The sequence below is a fragment of the Rhamphochromis longiceps genome, linkage group LG4, assembly GCF_057381845.1.
Source record: "Rhamphochromis longiceps isolate RC_006_pf linkage group LG4, R_longiceps_female_GT1.1, whole genome shotgun sequence".
NCBI lineage: Eukaryota > Metazoa > Chordata > Actinopteri > Cichliformes > Cichlidae > Rhamphochromis > Rhamphochromis longiceps.
The window spans coordinates 15,851,032-15,871,071 of NC_140560.1; the positions used below are offsets into that span (position 1 = coordinate 15,851,032).

The 20,040-nt window shown below is 43.4% G+C and overlaps 1 long non-coding RNA gene across 1 annotated transcript; it reads left to right on the top strand.

Annotated features, from left to right (window-relative positions):
* The first annotated feature begins 11,259 nt into the window (after positions 1–11,259).
* Positions 11,260–18,209, top strand: LOC146671288 (uncharacterized). The gene is made up of 5 exons (XR_014911418.1): positions 11,260–11,625; positions 12,700–12,791; positions 16,152–16,309; positions 16,736–16,793; positions 17,730–18,209. It is a non-coding gene; the product is annotated as an uncharacterized LOC146671288 (long non-coding RNA).
* Positions 18,210–20,040: the final 1,831 nt, after the last annotated feature.

A 20,040-nucleotide genomic window follows, 5' to 3' on the forward strand; every position in this document is an offset into this window, starting at 1 on the left:
ACAGGGCAACGAAATGCAGTTTGCATCCATCCAGAAGTGCTTTAGTGATATAGATATATTACAATATATATTAGCAATAATATAGATATGTGAGTATATTACAGAAATGGGTCTATTATGGTATGTTATAATGTACACGGTATGAAGTATGTTGTGAATATTCTATAACTATAAGTATGTACAGGCTGTAGTGAGTACAAGCTATGTACAGGATATGAACAGGATATAAATATGAAAAAACTATACAGAATATGAAATAAATAACTTTACAGAATCTGGGATATACAGCTATACAGAAATGGGAACTATGCAAGTTGTAAACAGTTGTAGGATTAAAAATTATCGAATGTACAGAATGATTATTTACAGAGCTATACAGTAGTGCAGTTAAGATAAGTGAGATATGTGGATAATTTCTACAGAGGCTATATAAAGTGCTAGTGGTTGTGAGTGGTGGTTCAGTCCATGTTATTATTGTGTTTGAGGGTACAGTTGTCCATTGTGGGTGTGTGTATGTTCAGTCCATGAGTTTAACGTGGGTCAGATGTCAGGAGGCAGAGTTCAGGAGTCTGACAGCTGTGGGGAAGAAGCTGTTCCGGTACCTGGTGGTCTTAGTCCGGAGGCTCCTGTGGCGCCTCCCAGAGGGCAGGAGGGTGAAGAGTCCATGTGATGGGTGACTGGGGTCTTTGATGATTTTCCCAGCCCTTTTCAGACACCGCTTCCTGTAGATGTCTTTTATGGCAGGAAGTGGTGCTCCGGCGATGCGCTGGGCAGTTTTCACGACCCTCTGCAACGCCTTCCGGTCCGAGGCAGAGCAGTTCCCGTACCAGACTGTTATACAGTTGGTCAGGATGCTCTCGATGGTGCAGCGATAGAAGTTCACCAGGATGTCTGAGGACAGGTGGTTCTTCCTCAGAGTCCTCAAGAAGAAGAGGCGCTGGTGAGCCTTCTTGACCAGCTTGGAGCAGTTGGTCGTCCAGGTGAGATCCTCGGAGATGTGGACTCCCAGGAACTTGAAGCTGCTCACACGCTCCACAGCCGTCCCCTTAATGTGGATGGGTGGATGTGGGTCAGCATTCCTCCTGTAGTCCACGATGAGCTCCTTGGTCTTCTCGGTGTTAAGCAGCAGGTTGTTTCTGTCGCACCACTCAGCCAGACGATCCACCTCCTCCCTGTAGGCGGCCTCATCGTTGTCACTGATGAGGCCAATCACCGTGGTGTCATCTGCAAACTTAATGATGGTGTTGGAACCACCAGCAGGTCTGCAGTCGTGGGTGAAGAGGGAGTAGAGGAAAGGGCTCATCACACAGCCTTGTGGTACACCGGTGTTCATTGTGATGGTAGATGAGCAGCGGTTATCCAGCCGGACATGTTGGGGGCGGTTGGTCAGGAAGTCCAGTAACCATTTGCAGATGAGGGAACTGATACCCAGGTCTGTCAGTTTCCTGATGAGTTGTGAGGGGTGGATTGTATTGAATGCTGAACTGAAGTCTATAATGTCATGGTCCTGGGTCGGTGACCCAGCGCTTTTGGTTTGTTATCATTTTCTAGATGATGATTGTTTAAGTTCTGTGTTATTTTCAATCTGCCTCTAAGTCTGCGTCTGTACCTGTCTGTCTATGGTGTCTCCCCATCTGTTTGTGAATCTGTCTGTTTAGTTCAATGTCTTGTCTGGTTCCATGTATCTGAGTTTCCTGTTTTATTGTGAAGGTCCGTGTCGTATGTGAGTGTGATCAGTTTACGTTTCCCCTGTCCCGTCAGCCCAGATTCCTCCCAGCTGTGTTGCCCTCCTGTCTCTCATCCCTTGATTACTGGTGTGTGTATTTAAGCCCTGTGTGTTCTCCTGCCTGTTGCCGGTTCGTCTGTGTTCCTCCGTGTCAGTCTGTGTAACTCTGTGTCCGTCTGTTACCCTGTGTTCCACGGTGTCCTGTTCCTCGTCTGCGTCTCTCTGCTATTCATCATCCGTTGTCATATGCTCCCAGGTCTGTTATTTTAGTTCTCCCAGTTTAGGTGTCTTTAGTTGTTTGTTATGCCCCACTGTTTGTTTGCCACTACACCTCTGTAAATAAAACCACCGGTATCTCATCCACTGCCTGCATCTTGGGTCCTCCTTCTATATCCACACGGCTCGCCTCGGCAGCCGTGACATATAAACAGCATTCTGGCGTAGGTGTTGTTGTTGTCCAGGTGTGAGAGGACAGAGTGCATTGCGATGGAGACTGCATCCTCTGTGCTCCTGTTCCGGCGGTATGCGAATTGGTGGGGGTCCAGGGTGGGGGGGAGACAGGATTTGAAGTGTGCTAGGACCAGTCGCTCTAAGCACTTAGTGATGATGGGGGTGAGTGCTACTGGGCGGTAATCATTGAGGCAAGATGGGTTGGAGTTTTTGGGTATCGGGACGATGGAGGTGGATTTGAAGCAGGCCGGTACCACAGCGTGGGCCAAGGACAGATTGAATATGTCTGTGAGCACTCCTGCAAGCTCCCCAGAACACGCTCTGAGAACACGCCCGGGGATGCCATCAGGGCCTGCAGCCTTGTGGACATTGATCCTGCTCAGCACCGCTCCTACATCGGTGGGGGAGAGAGTCATAGGTTGGTGGTCTGGCGTCATGTCTGCTTTGGTTGTGGTTGTGGGGTTCCCTCGCTCAAAACGAGCATAAAAGTTGTTGAGCTCGTTGAGGAAGGAGACATCAGAGGATGCGGGGGAGGGTTTGGTGGTCCTGTAGTCTGTGATGGTCTGGAGTCCTTGCCACATGCGTCGGGGGTTGGAGTTGGAGAAGTGTTCTTCTACCTTCTTTTTGTAATGGTGTTTGGCTTTTTTGATGCCCTTCTTTAGATTAGCCCTGGCTGTACTGTAGGCGTGTGCATCTCCTGACCTAAAGGCAGTGTTGCGGGCCTTCAGGAGGAGACGAACATCCCGGTTCATCCAAGGCTTCTGGTTGGGGTACATGGTGATCCGTTTCTGGGTGGTGACACTGTCTGTGGTTTTGGAGATGTAATCCAGTACAGATGAGGCGTACTGGTCCAGGTCTGTGTGGGTGAACATATTCCAGTCTGTGTTTTTAAATCTGTCCTGGAGCACTGCGTCTGTCCCCTCTGGGGATGAGGTCAAGTCTTATATATTCAGTATACTGATAATAATGAATGAAATACATAAATGCTGGCCGTGTAATGATGAACAAGAACCAGACCACAGAGAATGAGGAAAATATTACTCACCTCTAGGCAAACTGAGTGTAATCAACGAGGTGTTTTAACATTTATAAAATACTGGACCCACGCAGATGGAAAAAAAAGACATAATCATTCAATCACGATCATGATGAAACAATTGCAGTGACCATAACCCTGATTTCCCAGAGGAGCATTAAGCCAAGTGTTCTTCTGGTAAGTGGCTTCTTGCTTCTCTGTCTTTTAATGTTTAATGTTACTCTGAAATTGATCATGTGGGTCTGAGGGAATTCACTATATCTGAATCTTGGCAGCGAGCTGAGATTAAATATAGACAGCTCCATATATTCTTGGATGCAACTTTCATTTTAAGTTTTGTACCAAAGTGTATTCAAGTCACAGTTGTTTTATATGGGATTAGAGGGAAGACTTTCACTTTTTCATTTAAGGCACTGAACAAAATATATTACATTAGCCCTTGAAGAATTAAAACTATTTTTGTACACAGTCATGTATTTTAAAATAATGTGATAAATGATGAAAAGCCCAGGACAGAGCCTGTAAAACCCAGTGCATTGGTGTGATGCTTGATGCATGGGCTGAGTCACCAGTGTTTCGGAGAATGGGACAAAAGACAGAAACAGCCACATGAACTCTGAAAAAATTTTACTGTTTGCTCAGATTCTGAAAAGTTCTCTGGATGGCACAGCACAGAAGGACAATGACCCAAATTGGAAAGCAGGTTTATTATTTTTACCTGGGTGAGCAACTCACCAGATCTCAAACCCAATGGGGCTGAAGACTGAAACACATCTTCAGGAAAAGCCCTGGAAAAGAGTAGCCAGGTGGGAAGCACAGTCTTTTGGGATTGGATGTTAAGTCAGGACTCAGGATGGCCACTGCCTGCAAAGTATTCTTGACAAATTGATATCTTATTCATGTTTATATATCCAGTTTCCTTCAAACACTGAGGCTTGAAATTTCCCTGCTGTTTCTCTTCACATCAAAGCTGAGAGGCTAGACCTTCAATAATATTCATCATTCAACTATAAATTAAATATATTTTGATAAATGGTCAAATGAACTTATATTTTCAGTTCGTAACAATAGAGAGGTCTAAAATGTCTGATTTGAAGTATCAGCAAAGACTTGTTGGACTAGAAATGATCTTCCTCAGACCCGCACAGTGATTTGCTGATTAAGGTTATTTATTCGATGATTATCATGCCTTCTAATTAAAAGCACAAGGGTCTTATAGAAATGTTCAATTGAGACTATTGTTGTGCTCAATTCAGTTTTATCTATATAGCGCCAATTCACAACAATAGTCATCTCAAGGCACTTTACATTTTAGGGTAAAGAAATACCCTCCAATAATAGAAAGATTTAAGATGGCGGCGCGCACAGACGCAGCGGCCCGGAGCTCCTACACTTTTGCACTTTTGGTGGTACTGTGTATTATTTCACACAGTCTGGGGTTACTTCAATACAACAGAGATGATCTACTACAACTAAGCCGTGGAGATCTTCAACTAACATCCGAGTATCTCATCCCCCCGGAGATCGTTAAGCAACCCCCGGGGCTACCCGCAACAGCAAGCCGCAGGAGGAGACGTTGCGAGCGGAGGCAGAAGAGAGGCAAGCGGGGAGGCCTGTGGGCACGGCTAAAGACTAGTCCGTTTAAACCACCACTCCCGATCATATTCCTCTCCAACGCCCGTTCAATCCGTTACAAACTGGATGAAATACGACTGCAGATCGCCACTCGACGGACTTTTAATAACTGTTCGTGCATGATTTTCACTGAAACCTGGCTGGACAGCGCCATTCCCGATGCGGCTATCGATCTAGCAGGCCGCACCGCCTATCGAGCCGACAGGTCTGCGGACTCGGGTAAGAAGACTGGCGGGGGGCTGTGCATCTATATTAACAACCTTTGGTGCACGAACGTCACGGTAACGGAAAAACTGTGCAGTACAGAGGTAGAACTGTTGGTGTTAAAGTGCCGTCCATTCTATCTCCCTCGGGAATTTTCTGCCGTTTACATCTGCGCTGTTTACATTCCACCAGATGCTAATGCTAAGCTAGCGTTAGCACAATTGAGCAGCAGCATCAATAACAGCCTGGTAGCACACCCGGACAGTGTCTTTATTGCGGCTGGGGATTTTAACCACGCGGACCTGAAATCTGTACTTCACAATTTCCACCGTAATGTGAAGTGTGCTACCAGAGGAGATAGAACGTTGGACCAGGTGTACACCAACATGGCGAATGCGTACAGAGCCCAGGCTTATCCCCACCTGGGTCTGTCAGACCATCTCTCCCTTCTGCTACACCCAATATACACACAAAAGATCAAGAGCACTGGGATTACAACCAAAACCGTGAGAACATGGCCGCAGGACGCTATTCCGATGCTTCAGGACTGTTTCCACTGCACAGACTGGGATGTATTCAAGGTGCAGGACACTGACAATCGTGTCGCATTGGACAGTTACACCTCCACTGTCTTGGACTACATCTGTTTCTGTGTGGACAATGTAACAACTTGGAAACGATTCCGTGTGTTCCCTAATAATCCACCCTGGATGACACACGGAGTTCAACAACTTATTCGAACAAGGAACAACGCTTTCAAATCCGGGGACCAGGAGGCATACAGTGCTGCCAGGGCCAACCTGAGAAGAGGCATCAAGACTGCCAAGCAGCAGCACAGGAGGCGTATCGAGGCCAGGTTTGAGAACAACACAAACCCAAGGCAGGTCTGGGAGGGCATCAGGGCTATCACGGACTACAAAAGAAGAACACCATCACCCTCAGCCGACAGTTCTACTCTGGCTGAGGATCTAAATCTCTTTTATGCCCGTTTTGACAGGGAGAACACCGACCCTGTCCTGTCCCCTCTCCCCTCAACCGACCCTGCTCCGGTCCTGAGCACTCATGAGCTGAGGCGTGTGTTCCGGAGCATTAACACCAGGAAGGCGGCCGGGCCGGATGGAGTGCTGGGCCGGGTGCTAAAAGACTGTGCTGCGGACCTGGCGGACGTCTTCACCTCTATATATAACACCTCGTTGTCCTGTTCACTGGTACCATCCTGTTTCAAAGCAGCAACCATCGTTCCCATCCCAAAACAGTCAAATGTCACATGTCTGAACGATTTCAGACCTGTGGCACTCACCCCCATTCCCGCCAAATGCCTGGAGAGACTGGTCATTAAACACATCAGAGCTGCTTTTCCACCATCCCTGGACTCGCACCAGTTTGCATACAGGGAGAACCGGTCAACCGAGGATGCGATCGCCACAGTGCTGCACACATTACTGAAGCACTTGGAACACAGGAACACCTATGCACGGCTCCTCTTTGTAGACTACAGCTCGGCTTTTAATACCATCCGGCCATACAAACTCCGTCCCAAACTCCACCAACTGGGACTTAACTCCTCTCTGTGCAACTGGATTGTGGACTTCCTCACTAACCGTAGACAGAGTGTCAGAGTGGGTAAGAACACCTCTTCCACCCTTGTGGTCAACACCGGTGCCCCTCAGGGGTGTGTTCTGAGCCCTCTGCTATACACTCTCTTCACCCATGACTGTATTTCCTCCTGCGCGTCCAATCTCATTGTTAAGTTTGCAGATGACACTACAGTGCTCGGACTTATATCCAACAATGATGAGACAAACTATAGGACAGAGGTGCAACAACTAGAGTCATGGTGCCACGACAATAACTTGGTCTTAAACACCAAAAAGACCACGGAGATCATTGTAGATTTCCGGAAGAGGGGTCATAACAACCATCTGCCTCTCTTCATTGGCAGTGAGGCGGTGGAGAGGGTGAGCAGTTTTAAATTCTTGGGGGTAACTGTGACCGAGGACCTGTCCTGGGGCAACCATATCACCTCAGTTGTACGGAAGGCCCAACAGCGCCTCTACTACCTGAGGAGACTGCGGAGCGCACACATTCCCAGATCTCTGATGTTGAACTTCTACAACTGTGCCATCAGCAGCGTTCTGACGTATGGATTTCTAGTGTGGTTCCCCAGCTGCACCAAGGCCGATCAGCAAGCACTCCAGCGGGTGGTGAAAGAAGCTGGCAGAATTATTGGAACAAGTCTGCCAGAGATCAGTAATATCTTCCCCACTCGCTGTCTGAGGAGGGTGCACAGTATCCTGCGGGACCAACATCACCCTGCGCGCCACCTTTTCCATCTGCTGCCCTCAGGGAGAAGGTACAGGTCTATACAGGCCAGAACATCCAGACTGGCCAACAGCCTGTATCCACAGGCTGTGAGGCTCCTGAACTCTCTGCCCCCCTCTCACGGACAATAACCATATCCAACTTCTTAATAGCAATGAACTGGTCTGCATTGGTGCATCATATCTTTATTCTCTTCCCCCTCCTGCCCCCCCCCCCCCTCTTTCTTAAATAGATAACTATCATATCTGATATCATATCTCACAGTACAATAATATTGAATGGGTTGCATTGTTGTATTTTGTCATGTTTCTCAGGTCTTTGTCTGAATTTCTACGAACATTATTGCTAAGGATTGTCTTATTGCATTGGAGTCACACTGGGTTAAATATGTACACTTGGGTTTTAAGGGGTATTTATTATTTTCTTCTTTTTTTTTTTTTGGGTTGTATGGAAGCCCCAAACGCAATTTCATTGTTCTTGACAATGACAATAAATAAATAAATACTAATACTAAATACTAAGCCCCGGCAATCAGAACGAAGAGACACGGGACAAAGGACACACAATAGAGCTGGAGTCTAACTGATTTAATTGCTAATGATTAAATACAATAGTGGTGGGCAATGGGGGAAAAGGAGAAGGAAGAGGGAGGTCCTTTTTGATCAGGTGGAGAGCAGCTAAAAACAAATAAATAAATAAAATAAATAGCGGTCATGGCCAAGGAGTACAAAAGTCAAGAGTAGCAGATAACATTTATTTACAATAAAAAAACTAAAACCAAAACCAAGCTAAAAGTCCCACACGTATATAAAATGTATGACACGTGCAACAGTCTTGAAATAGATGTTCTAGCACCAACTATCACAGAAATCCCTCATTTTCATTGGTTGCATCTCACTGAGAAAGGCCTTACTCCATACAACTCCTCCACCATATCCAACACCAGTTCTGCAGACACTTCCAGGGCCAATCTCCTTGGCATCTGTCTGGCTTCTCCAGCCTGCTGCTCTGCTGAAGCTCTGCGGTCTTCATGCTTGTGCCACTTCTGTGCATGCTCTGCGGCGACTCTGCTGACTGCCTGGGCTCTGTGACTTCTGTTGACTTACCTCTTTTTATGCAGTGTGCTTTGATTATGACGTGGGTAGGAAGTAAAATAAAAACTTTAAATAAAATCAATTAAATTAAAATACATACAAACATGGATAAACCATGTTTATAAAACCAAACCAATAAAAGACAGAATAAAACATTAAAACTGCTTCTACTCAGTAACAGGTGTATAAACAGAGTGAAAAGAGATGAGTGAAGAAGAAATGCTCAGTGAATCATGTGCGTCTCTGTCTCCAATGTGACATTCATTGTATTGCCAAAAAGCATTCGCTCATCAGCCTTCACACGCATACGAACTTGAGTCACATCCCGTTCTCAACCCATAGGGTTAATATGATGTCGGCCCTCCCTTGTGATTATGGAAATTTCTGAGCGTTTTTCCAGAAGCATATTTGTGAGATCAGACGCTGATGTTGGATGAGAAGGAGTGGTTCGCAGTCAACGCGCTAACTCATCGCAGACTGTGTGTTATATCAGGCTGAGATCAAGAGTCTGGGCAGGCCAGTCAAGTTCTTCCACAGCAAACCCACTCATCCATGTTCTTATGGAACTTGCTTTGTGCACTGGTGTTTACATAAAGTTTCACTGGAACTAAGGAGCCCAGCCTTGACAGACAGCCCCACACCATAATCCCCACTCCACCAAACTTTATACTTGGCACAATGCAGTTACACAAGTGCCATTCCCCTGGCAATAACCAAATCCAGACTTGTCCATCAGATTGGCAGACAATGAAGCATGATTTGTAGCTCCAGAGAACACGTCTCTAGAGTCCAGTGGTGGCGTGCTTTACAAAACTGCATCCGATGCTTTGAATTGTGCTTGGATGCATCTGCTCGGCCATAGAAACCCATTCCATGAAGCTCTCTACACACTGGTCTTCAGCTAATCTGAAGGCCACATGAAGTTTGTCAGTATGTCACACTTGACTCAGAAAGCCTCTGGCCTCTGTGCGTTCTGTGCTTCAGTGTATGCTGACCTTTTTATGTGACCTACCACTTTGTGGCTGAGTTACTGTCATCGCCAATCGCTTCCACTTTGTTGTAATACCACTAATAGCTGACCATGGAATATTTAGCAGTGAAGAAATTTAATGACTGGACCTGTGACAGTACCACGCTGAGCTGAAGCTCATCGATCTCCTGAGAGCAACCCATCTTTAATAAATGTTTGTAGAAGCAGTCTGCACACATAGGTGCTTGACTTTATACAGTGGGGCAAAAAAGTATTTAGTCAGCCACCGATTGTGCAAGTTCCCCCACCTAAAATGATGACAGAGGTCAGTAATTTGCACCAGAGGTACACTTCAACTGTGAGAGACAGAATGTGAAAAAGAAAAATCCATGAATCCACATGGTAGGATTTGTAAAGAATTTATTCGTAAATCAGGGTGGAAAATAAGTATTTGGTCAATAACAAAAATACAACTCAATACTTTGTAACATAACCTTTGTTGGCAATAACAGAGGTCAAACGTTTACTATCGGTCTTTACCAGGTTTGCACACACAGTAGCTGGTATTTTGGCCCATTCCTCCATGCAGATCTTCTCGAGAGCAGTGATGTTTTGGGGCTGTCGCCGAGCAACACGGACTTTCAACTCCCGCCACAGATTTTCTATGGGGTTGAGGTCTGGAGACTGGCTAGGCCACTCCAGGACTTTCAAATGCTTCTTACGGAGCCACTCCTTTGTTGCCCGAGCGGTGTGTTTTGGATCATTGTCATGTTGGAAGACCCAGCCTCGTTTCATCTTCAAAGTTCTCACTGATGGAAGGAGGTTCTGGCTCAAAATCTCACGATACATGGCCCCATTCATTCTGTCCTTAACACGGATCAGTCGTCCTGTCCCCTTGGCAGAAAAACAGCCCCATAGCATGATGTTTCCACCCCCATGCTTCACAGTAGGTATGGTGTTGTTGGGATGCAACTCAGTATTCTTCTTCCTCCAAACACGACGAGTTGAGTTTATACCAAAAAGTTCTACTTTGGTTTCATCTGACCACATGACATTCTCCCAATCCTCTGCTGTATCATCCATGTGCTCTCTGGCAAACTTCAGACGGGCCTGGACATGCGCTGGCTTCAGCAGCGGAACACGTCTGGCACTGCGGGATTTGATTCCCTGCCGTTGTAGTGTGTTACTGATGGTGACCTTTGTTACTTTGGTCCCAGCTCTCTGCAGGTCATTCACCAGGTCCCCCCGTGTGGTTCTGGGACCTTTGCTCACCGTTCTCATGATCATTTTGACCCCACGGGATGAGATCTTGCGTGGAGCCCCAGATCGAGGGAGACTATCAGTGGTCTTGTATGTCTCCCATTTTCTGATGATTGCTCCCACAGTTGATTTTTTTCACACCAAGCTGCTTGCCTATTGTAGATTCACTCTTCCCAGTCTGGTGCAGGTCTACAATACTTTTCCTGGTGTCCTTCGAAAGCTCTTTGGTCTTGGCCATGGCGGAGTTTGGAGTCTGACTGTTTGCGGCTGTGGACAGGTGTCTTTTATACAGATGATGAGTTCAAACAGGTGCCATTCATACAGGTAACGAGTGGGGGACAGAAAAGCTTCTTACAGAAGACGTTACAGGTCTGTGAGAGCAGAGATTTTCCTTGTTTGAGGTGACCAAATACTTATTTTCCGAACACGTTCTCACTCCCAACTCGTCAAACGTGTGACGCATGGTCAGGCTCCCTCTGCTGCACTTATGGACGCACAGGGTACCCCTCTCGCGTCGGGAATTGACGTGAAGGGTCCGCGGAAGTGCCTTTTGTCGGTATATTTAGACATTTTCCAAATCACATTGTAGTGACGTATACAGAACACAATAAATTATATAATGTAAACAACTACCTGAAAAACAGGTAGAACAATACTTTTGTATGGTTTATTGCATTTACGGAGGGAGTGATGTATGCTGGGTAATGGCACAGCTAGCTACTGGGTGACTTTATTCACCCGCTTCGGCTGTTATCAGTCCATACAATGGGCGTTATTAGCACAAACCAGTCCCATAGATATGGGCCATCTCCTGCTAGATTGTTCAGAAGGTTGTTCTCATCCATCCAGATGGAGGATCACTAACAGGAGCGTGGAAGACTCCAGAATCCACTCTGGCTGGAATCCGGTGGATATGCAGTGTTTACAGGTAAGACCATTTAAACGGACAGCATTTATAGAATGACTATTAAAAGTCAGCGAGTGTCAGTAATGTTAATGTGGTTATGTTAGTAATACACCGAGTGCTAATATAACAGCTGTAAGATGCATTTGTAGATGTTATTACGTGTTTTACCGTCTTTATGGTGCTAGCTTAAAGTTACGGTGTAAACGTTAGCCTATATTGGAGTAAAGCTGTTCCTGTTTAAACGATGTTAGCACAGAAATATTAGCTTCTGTCATGACTGATGAAGTTACTAGTTAATAAAGTTTTCAGTAAAGTGATTAATCGCAGCCACAGACTGACAGCAAATATCTCGATTAGCTTCAGTGCATCTATAATAAATATGTGCAAGTTTCAGTGCTTCGTTTAAACTGTATGATACTTATACTGACCCAGGGTCAGTGTAAAATACAATCCTAGCTGTGTGAACAAAGCCTGGCTCCTTTAATCCTGCATGACAAACCTCAGGATGCAGGTTATTATTACTCTTTCCTGCTGGCACACCTGTCACACCTGAGAGTCAGCTAGAAACTTACAGTGACGTGGACATCATGCAAAGACTGCCAGACTCTGTAATACTGCAAATGATCAGTGACTCAGGTTAACACTAAACTTTAAACGGCACCTCTGTGTCTCTGTGTGCTGAACATTTAGGATTGAGTCAGGCTGCATTGACTGTGGGACTTTAATGTGTTAAAAGCAGGTTGAAGACGGCTCAGAAACATTTGAAGATTAAAATTTAGCATTATGGCTGCTGGTGGTTTGTAAAGCCTCTACTCAGCTGTATTTTTGTTACTAATTTATGTTTGTTGTTGTTTAACACAGATTTCAGAAGAGCAAATATGCTTAATAGTTTAACTAGATTTCATTTGTCAGTGTGGGACTGCTGAGTCACCTGAAGAACTCATTTCATTCATTCTCCACATGATGTTCATTTACAGAAATGTTTCACAGGAACTGATTTCTCCCAAAGGGTGAACTAGTGTGTTTCCATAGATTACCTCTGTATGAATGTACTTCTTAAATGAAGGCAAGTGTTTGTCCTTTTTTGTTCCTCAGGTACAGTACGTGATATCAAGGGCAGGCGGTCAACACTGGGGGTAGACAAGAAGCAGACGTACTTCCAAGAGGGAGCTGCAGTGAGGTCAGAGGTCAGAATCTGAAACAGCTCAGGTTTATATTTTAGAGGTTATAAAAAATCAAAATGTATTATTTAAAGAAACCTTTAAATAATAGTCATAATTATGATTATTATAAGAAATATCAAACATTTAAGTGGATTTTCTGTTACACATATTGTGTTAGCCCTGCGATAAACTGGCAGCCTGTCTTTGTCCTGTATCAGCTGGGATAGGCTTCATCCTCCCGCAACCCTGAATTGGATACATTGTATTCCAATTATGTAATCTGATCATTTACAAACTCAAGGTATCTAATCAAAATGTAAGTAATAATTATAAAATGGGAAAGCAGAAATAAGTGTGACATAAATGTAAATGTGTTAGCTGACATAGAGGACAGCTACATGTAGTCTGAAAAACCTTTGTTGTCAAGTTTGCTGGTATATCAGCACGAGACATTCTTACATAGAAGAGACATTAAAGTCTCTGACTCAGTGAAGCATTATTGGTCCCGTCTGTTTGGATAAATATAGTAAGTTGATGTATGTCCATTTATTGACACATTTTCTTAAGTGCTTATCCAGCTCAGGATCACAGTGGAGCTGCAGCTGGATATGTTCACTAAATAAACCTTACAAAAGTTAACAATAAACCTGCATCCATGTACGTTGTTGTCCACAGGATGAGAAAATCAAACTGGAAGACTGTGGAACATGTTACAGTTTTTTGCAGTCGCTAACAAGCGTTTGTCCAAACAGTTGTCACATTTGCAAAACTCTAAACACAATTAGCACAGCATCGGTCTGTTGTGGCCATACCATTCACACATTTCATGTCGTGTTCACCCAATATGCAGTCAGTGAACACATTTCCACAATGCTTACATTTTCTTAACAGACAAGCTATACCTCCCAACAAAATTATGGACTGTTTTTGTAGTATCTACGAATGTTAACACACAGCATCCCACAATAGCAAAAACAATATTCCAAACCTTAGATACAGTATAAAAACCTCTGCTTCTGCAATGATATCAGTACAAAAACAATATCAATATCAAAAATATATCTCAGCTGATAATAAACAAACAATTGAATAATTGACACACAGCTGATTTATGTTGGGTAAATTGGGTTGGGCCAACCACAGCTTCTTCCATTCTGGCTTAGACTCAGTGGGGTTTATAAGGCAAGACCTTGAGGAGTGATGTTTTTGGAAACAAGAAAAAGACAAACACTGTAATGTCTGGTCGAGGAAGAGTAAGAGCAAGGGGCCCAGGGAGAAGAGCAGGCCCAAGGAGAGGGCAAGGTAGAGGTGTAAGAATGCGTGGTGGTGGCATTCCAAGGGCTGCAAGAACAGTAGTCAGTGATGAAATCCATGCCACTATCATTGACCATGTAATCAACCATGGTCTTTCACTAAGAGAGGCTGGTGAAAGAGTGCAGCCCAATTTGAGGCGGTCAACGGTTGCCTCCATTATACGCATCTTTCAACAAACCAACAGGTAAGTATTGCATTTTACATGGATTGTTTCTATTCTCACTTGACATGTCAATATGGTCATACAGTAATGCATATGTTGAATTTTTTGTCTTTCTAAAGAATGCAACGTCTTCCACCCTCTGGGGGAAGAGGAAAGCTCCTCAGTAATGATCAGGAGCTTGCCATTGTAGAAATGGTTACTGCAAATAATTCAATAAAACTGCGTGAAATTCAAACTAGAATTGTGGCGGACCATGAGATATTCGACAATATCGATAGAATCAGCCTCACAACCATTACGCGGACATTGTCCAAACACAGAGTGCGGATGAAGCAGATCTACACTGTTCCCTTTGAGAGGAACAGTGAGGGGGTCAAGGAGCTACGACGACAATATGTCCAGGTATAGTGTATATTCAATCCAATGTCCAGTTCTATAAGCTTTGCACTTTGCAAGTAGGTAACCTACACAATACTAGGTTACAGTACAGTATGGTATACAGTAATAACATGACTTACATAAACTTTGTTTCAGAGAGTTATGGAATTGGAGGCCAACCAGGCCCCTCATGAATTCATATACATCGATGAGGCAGGATTCAATCTGGCCAAAAGGCGTCGACGTGGACGAAATGTAATTGGAAAAAGGGCCACAGTTGATGTGCCAGGACAGAGAGGGGCAAACATTACCATGTGTGCAGCAATTGCAAATGCAGGATTACTCCTTCACAGATGTCAGGTTGGACCCTATAATACAGAGCGCTTGCTTGCCTTTCTCAATGATCTCCACCAGCGCCTGGTTCCAGAGCAGGGTCAGGAGGGTGAAAACATGAGGACCTTTGTAATTACCTGGGACAATGTGGCTTTCCATCACTCGCAAGCAATAACAACATGGTTTGAAGTCCACCCAAGACTGGTAAGTCTCTTCCTTCCACCCTATTCACCTTTCCTCAACCCCATAGAGGAGTTTTTTTCTGCATGGAGGTGGAAGGTTTATGACCATCAGCCACATGACCAGATGTCCCTCCTTGAAGCCATGGATGCTGGCTCCAGGGACATCACAGTTGACGATTGCCAAGGGTGGATCCGACATACCAGGCGGTTTTATCCCAGGTGCATCGACTTGGGTAACATCAGATGTGATGTTGATGAAAACATGTGGCCTAACCCTGAAGATCGCAGAGATTAGATGCAACTTTTTTGCCTTTTTTTAGCCCCCCTCCCCCCCTTTTTATCTTGGCTTTTTGCTGTTGTTTTTTTGTTCAGAATGCTCTTGTGTGTTTCATGGATATTTTGTTCACTGTAAGCAATACTGTAAAACTTTCTCTGTCCTATCATACCGTGTTTCTACTGTACCTCCTGTAGTAAACAGTGGAGAAACAAAAACTTGTTTGCTTTTTACTGGAATGCTTTTGAATGTGAACATTACTGTACATGTGGACATACAGTTACCAACCAAGACATTTCTGGTGTCAAAATGGTGGATTGCATGTTTCGCATGCAAATACCTGTAAAACTGAAACATAAAAGTCTATGCAGTTTTTGTAATGTCAATAATAGCCAGTATTTTGAAACCTGGTGTACTTTGATTGACTGCATGTACCTTGTGAGGTGAAAACAAGTGTTATTCTTTGACAGACTAATTTCATTTTGAGTCAGATTTATAGTGTTTTTGTACAGTTAGTGTGTGCAGAGAAAGATGTGTTCTATTTTGAAATGAAGAGTTAATATATATTTAACAAAATGTATTTTTGAGAAGAAAATTATCCATTTGGCCAATTGTGTTTTGTAGGTGTGAGTCTGTGTTAAGAGTTTAGAAAAAGTATCTGAAGTATGGGTAGGCGCTTGTTAGCGATTGAAAAAAAATTGTAATAAATGTTTGTATGTTTATGCCTGTGTCTTTCACAGGAGGCGCTGGAAGGTTTCCCTAATAGTTCCTGGTGAATCAAAGCAGAACCATAAAGGTTGCTGGACTGCATGATGGCCTTACCCCTGAGCAGTCATCCTGTTAAAGGAGGAACCAGTTAGAAGCTGTTTTCAAAGTAGCTGAGCAGATTTCATCTCAAGTAAGCAATTAACTGTTTGTTCATCTGTTCTGCCACTTAAAGAGCATTTAAGGACGTCTTTCGAGTGTCCAGTTGAATTAATTCTACTGGCTCTCATGGTCATTTGTTATTATAGACATATTTTTCATGTTCATCCAGCTATTTAGTAAATTCTATCTATTTAGTAATATCCGTCAGCTATAAAATGTAATATAAATATAAAAATATCTAAATATCTCCTGCCCTTTATATTTTAATGATGTAAGTCTGTTATCGTGTTACATTAGCATTCCTCACATATCAATGAGATGCTGTACAGTACAATCCTACTGACGCAGCAGAGGGATAACGACGGCTATTCAACATCGTTACACGACACATTCGAGCTGCATGATGCAGACAAAGTAACTAAATCATCTTTTTTGTGGTTTATTGTCTTCAAACCAGCAGACAAAGCCGATGGCAGAAGATGTCGGAGAAGAACTTCAGGCCGTGGACTGAAAAGGTATTTTTTTCTTGTTATCAAAGACATTTGGAGTGACGGCTTCTACAACTGGTTGTGCTAAAGTAAAGCTTACAGTCTAAGAAGTCACAGTGTTGATGTTCAGCACAAAGAGAAAAGCTCACTTGTTTGAATTTATTTACAATCATAGTTTTATAAATTCTGACTGTAAACAGCTTTTACAGCTTTGATATTGTTTGACACTCAATATCAGGTTTAATTTAAAGGTTTCTGTGTCCCAATGAGCCATTTACACTGATCAGTGTCAGTTTAACTGTAACACATTCATTATTTAGATCCAGCAGAGAAACAACTGAATGTAAAAATGGCAGCCCTCAGGCAGGTTTATAGAGGTATATGCATGCATTATGAAATTTATGTATCCCAGATAATTGTTATTCATCTAGTCATGGCAGACCCACCCCTTCCTCCCAAGTTAACTGCAACCCAAAAGAACTAGTGGGGCTATTTACACACTCACAACCAGTGTGGGGTAAAAAGAGCCACCAAAAAGCTGTCAGCCACAGATGTGCTAGAAGAGTTAGAAACTCTACTTATGGAGAAGCTTTCTAAGTCTAACAGGGGACAGGTACTCCTGCCCAAATAACATGATATAACCCCACATACAGCCCAGCCATAAAGTGAACCAAGTCATTTAGTTAAAGACAGCATGGGACCAAATGCATGTAACCAGCCTGCATCAACCTGACATTTCTTCCTCCTGAATTAAATGAATGAATGGATGAAAGTTAAATGACTACAAACCTAAAGCCACTAGTTCCCACACTGGAGCTCCCTGACACTGTGTGTTAACCGTATTTAGCTTGTATCAACAGTTGTAACAGGCTAAGCCACCTGAGACACTGCATTGAATTTGTTCCTGTCTTAATGATTTCAGCTGACTGGTTTCAGCTCAGATGTTCTGCTTTTTCATTTCAGTAGATCAAAGCAGCTCATGCTCCTTCTGCTTCCAATTTAGAAGAAGAAGAAGAAGAAGAAGGCGAAGGCTTCAGCAAAGTGGCGTTCATGGTCTCAGTGAACAGTCACGGTCACACACTGCATGTGGTTTTAAAAGCAACATGTCTGTTCACCACAACAATGGAGATGTGTAATATTAGTGCAGCTACGGTTTGTTCTTGAACATCAGTTCTGTTTTCTACTTTGATCACTTAGACCAAAAAAGTGTTGTTTTCAGATTCTTTCTTTTACATCTATAAAGCACCTGTTCATTTTTTTATTACAATTAGTTTCACATAAATGTTAGTGTTTCCTTTATGATCTTTTAATGCTTACACTACACTGTACACGTCTACATTAGAGACATTTCTGTTACCTGTTTCTGTTGACTCAGAGTTGTGAAATGTTCTTTTATTTGATACACAATATGAAGCTCATAATTTTCTTACAAATAAAACTCTAATGACAAACATGAACAGCTGTGCTTATTTCTGAGACATGAGTTTTTGAATGTGTTCATATTTAGACAGTGTGCATCTGTCTGCTGAAACTGTGATGGTGAACCTGAGGTGATGGTCAACAGAAGGCAAATATATATCAATATAAAACAATATTGAAGTAATGTCTTTACCCTCTGCAGCGTGTGGACGCAATCACCTTATTCACTGTAGTAAACATGCACCGCTAGCTCACGTGACTGACTGTCTCCATGGTTACATCGTATATTATTAGCTATGTTAACAGCTTCCAAAGATACCGCCATAGCTCTCTGCAGCTGTAACACTTAAACACTTTGCAAATCATTTCACGTTTTTGATAGTTATGAAGACAGAATATGTTTTTAAGGTCATGCTAGGCGGTTGCTATGGTGGTTGCTGTGGACTTGGGTGGACCGCGTCCGATTCCTGTTATTAGCTGTCTGCCGTAGGGAGGCTGCGTTCCATTTACAAGTAGTGACAGTCTGCCGCAACTCGAACTCAAACCCCGCTTTGTTCTTTAATTATAGGCCTTTTATAGCCGTTCATGACACGCACACACACACATAAAGCACTTTGCCTCACCATGAGAATGCAAGTTTACCTAACCTAACCTTAAAGTATCTGATATAGGATAGAAAAATGAAGCAACCAGAGATTTAATTATGAAGACTCTGGGTTCTGTAGTTCACGTTTTACAGACCTGAATGACTCTTTGCATATGATTTATTGAAGAGCAGTTTAGAATGCACTTTACATTTAGACTGTTGCTGTTTCATTTTTTACATTGTTGCCGTGTTATGTCATGAATAAGGTTTACCTGCTGGGGGTTTGATGGATCAGCTGGACAATACAGTCAAAGACAGACTTCATTCATCATATGCAAGAATCCTAGTTGGATTTTTGTTGTCACTCGTGTTTTTGAACCAAATATTGAAAACAATTCTGACAGACTGGATACCTGGCCAGGGTGTACATTACCTTGTACTCAAGCATCCCAGGACAGAGCCCTGCCCCACCATGAGCCTGGGTGGATACGTGGTTATAATATAAAAGGACCGATACTGAATATGAATATTTCATGAAAATTGAATTATAATACAAATTAGTAATAAGGGTTTCTCTGCGCCCTTATCTACCCCATACTCAAAGAGCTGCGGGCAGAGAGGGTGACAGGAGAGGATGGCACTGAAGAGAAGATGCTCGGCTTCTGGAGTCTCCTGGTCCTGTCAGTATTAGTAGGATGCATCTGCTGTGTCTTCTCGTGGATGCTCACCTACCTTGACTCGTTCCAGCCTGGTATGGATTTCCCAACACTGCGGACAGTGGCCCACGTCAGAGACGTTTAATATTGATTACATATGTCTGAATTGCTAACCCTAACCCTAACCCTAGCTCAACAGACCACAATGCCCTGGACTGTCAGTATTATTACATGCTGTGAACATAAGTAGCTTTGATCACAGTTTATGTCGTAAAAGAGAAGGAATATTGAAAAAAAGATCAACATTGTGATATTATTTGTTCCAAACTGACCAGAAACATGCTTGTCAGACTATCACAGCAAAGGATCAGACTCACTGTGCATGACAGCTCGGGCCAATGATGTCTGTTAGATTGTCAGTTGTTTAGTGCTTCTGTACAGTTAGGGTCACCGTCTCTATTTCAGAATAATTAATATGCGGAAAACACAAAGTTGATTGTCTTCCAGTATTCTAGCATAATTAAAAAACTTTGACTTTGTAAGTACATATTATTAGTCCTAATGCCAGCATGATTCTTCATAACTCCTGCTTTGAAATACTGAACTTTAAAAT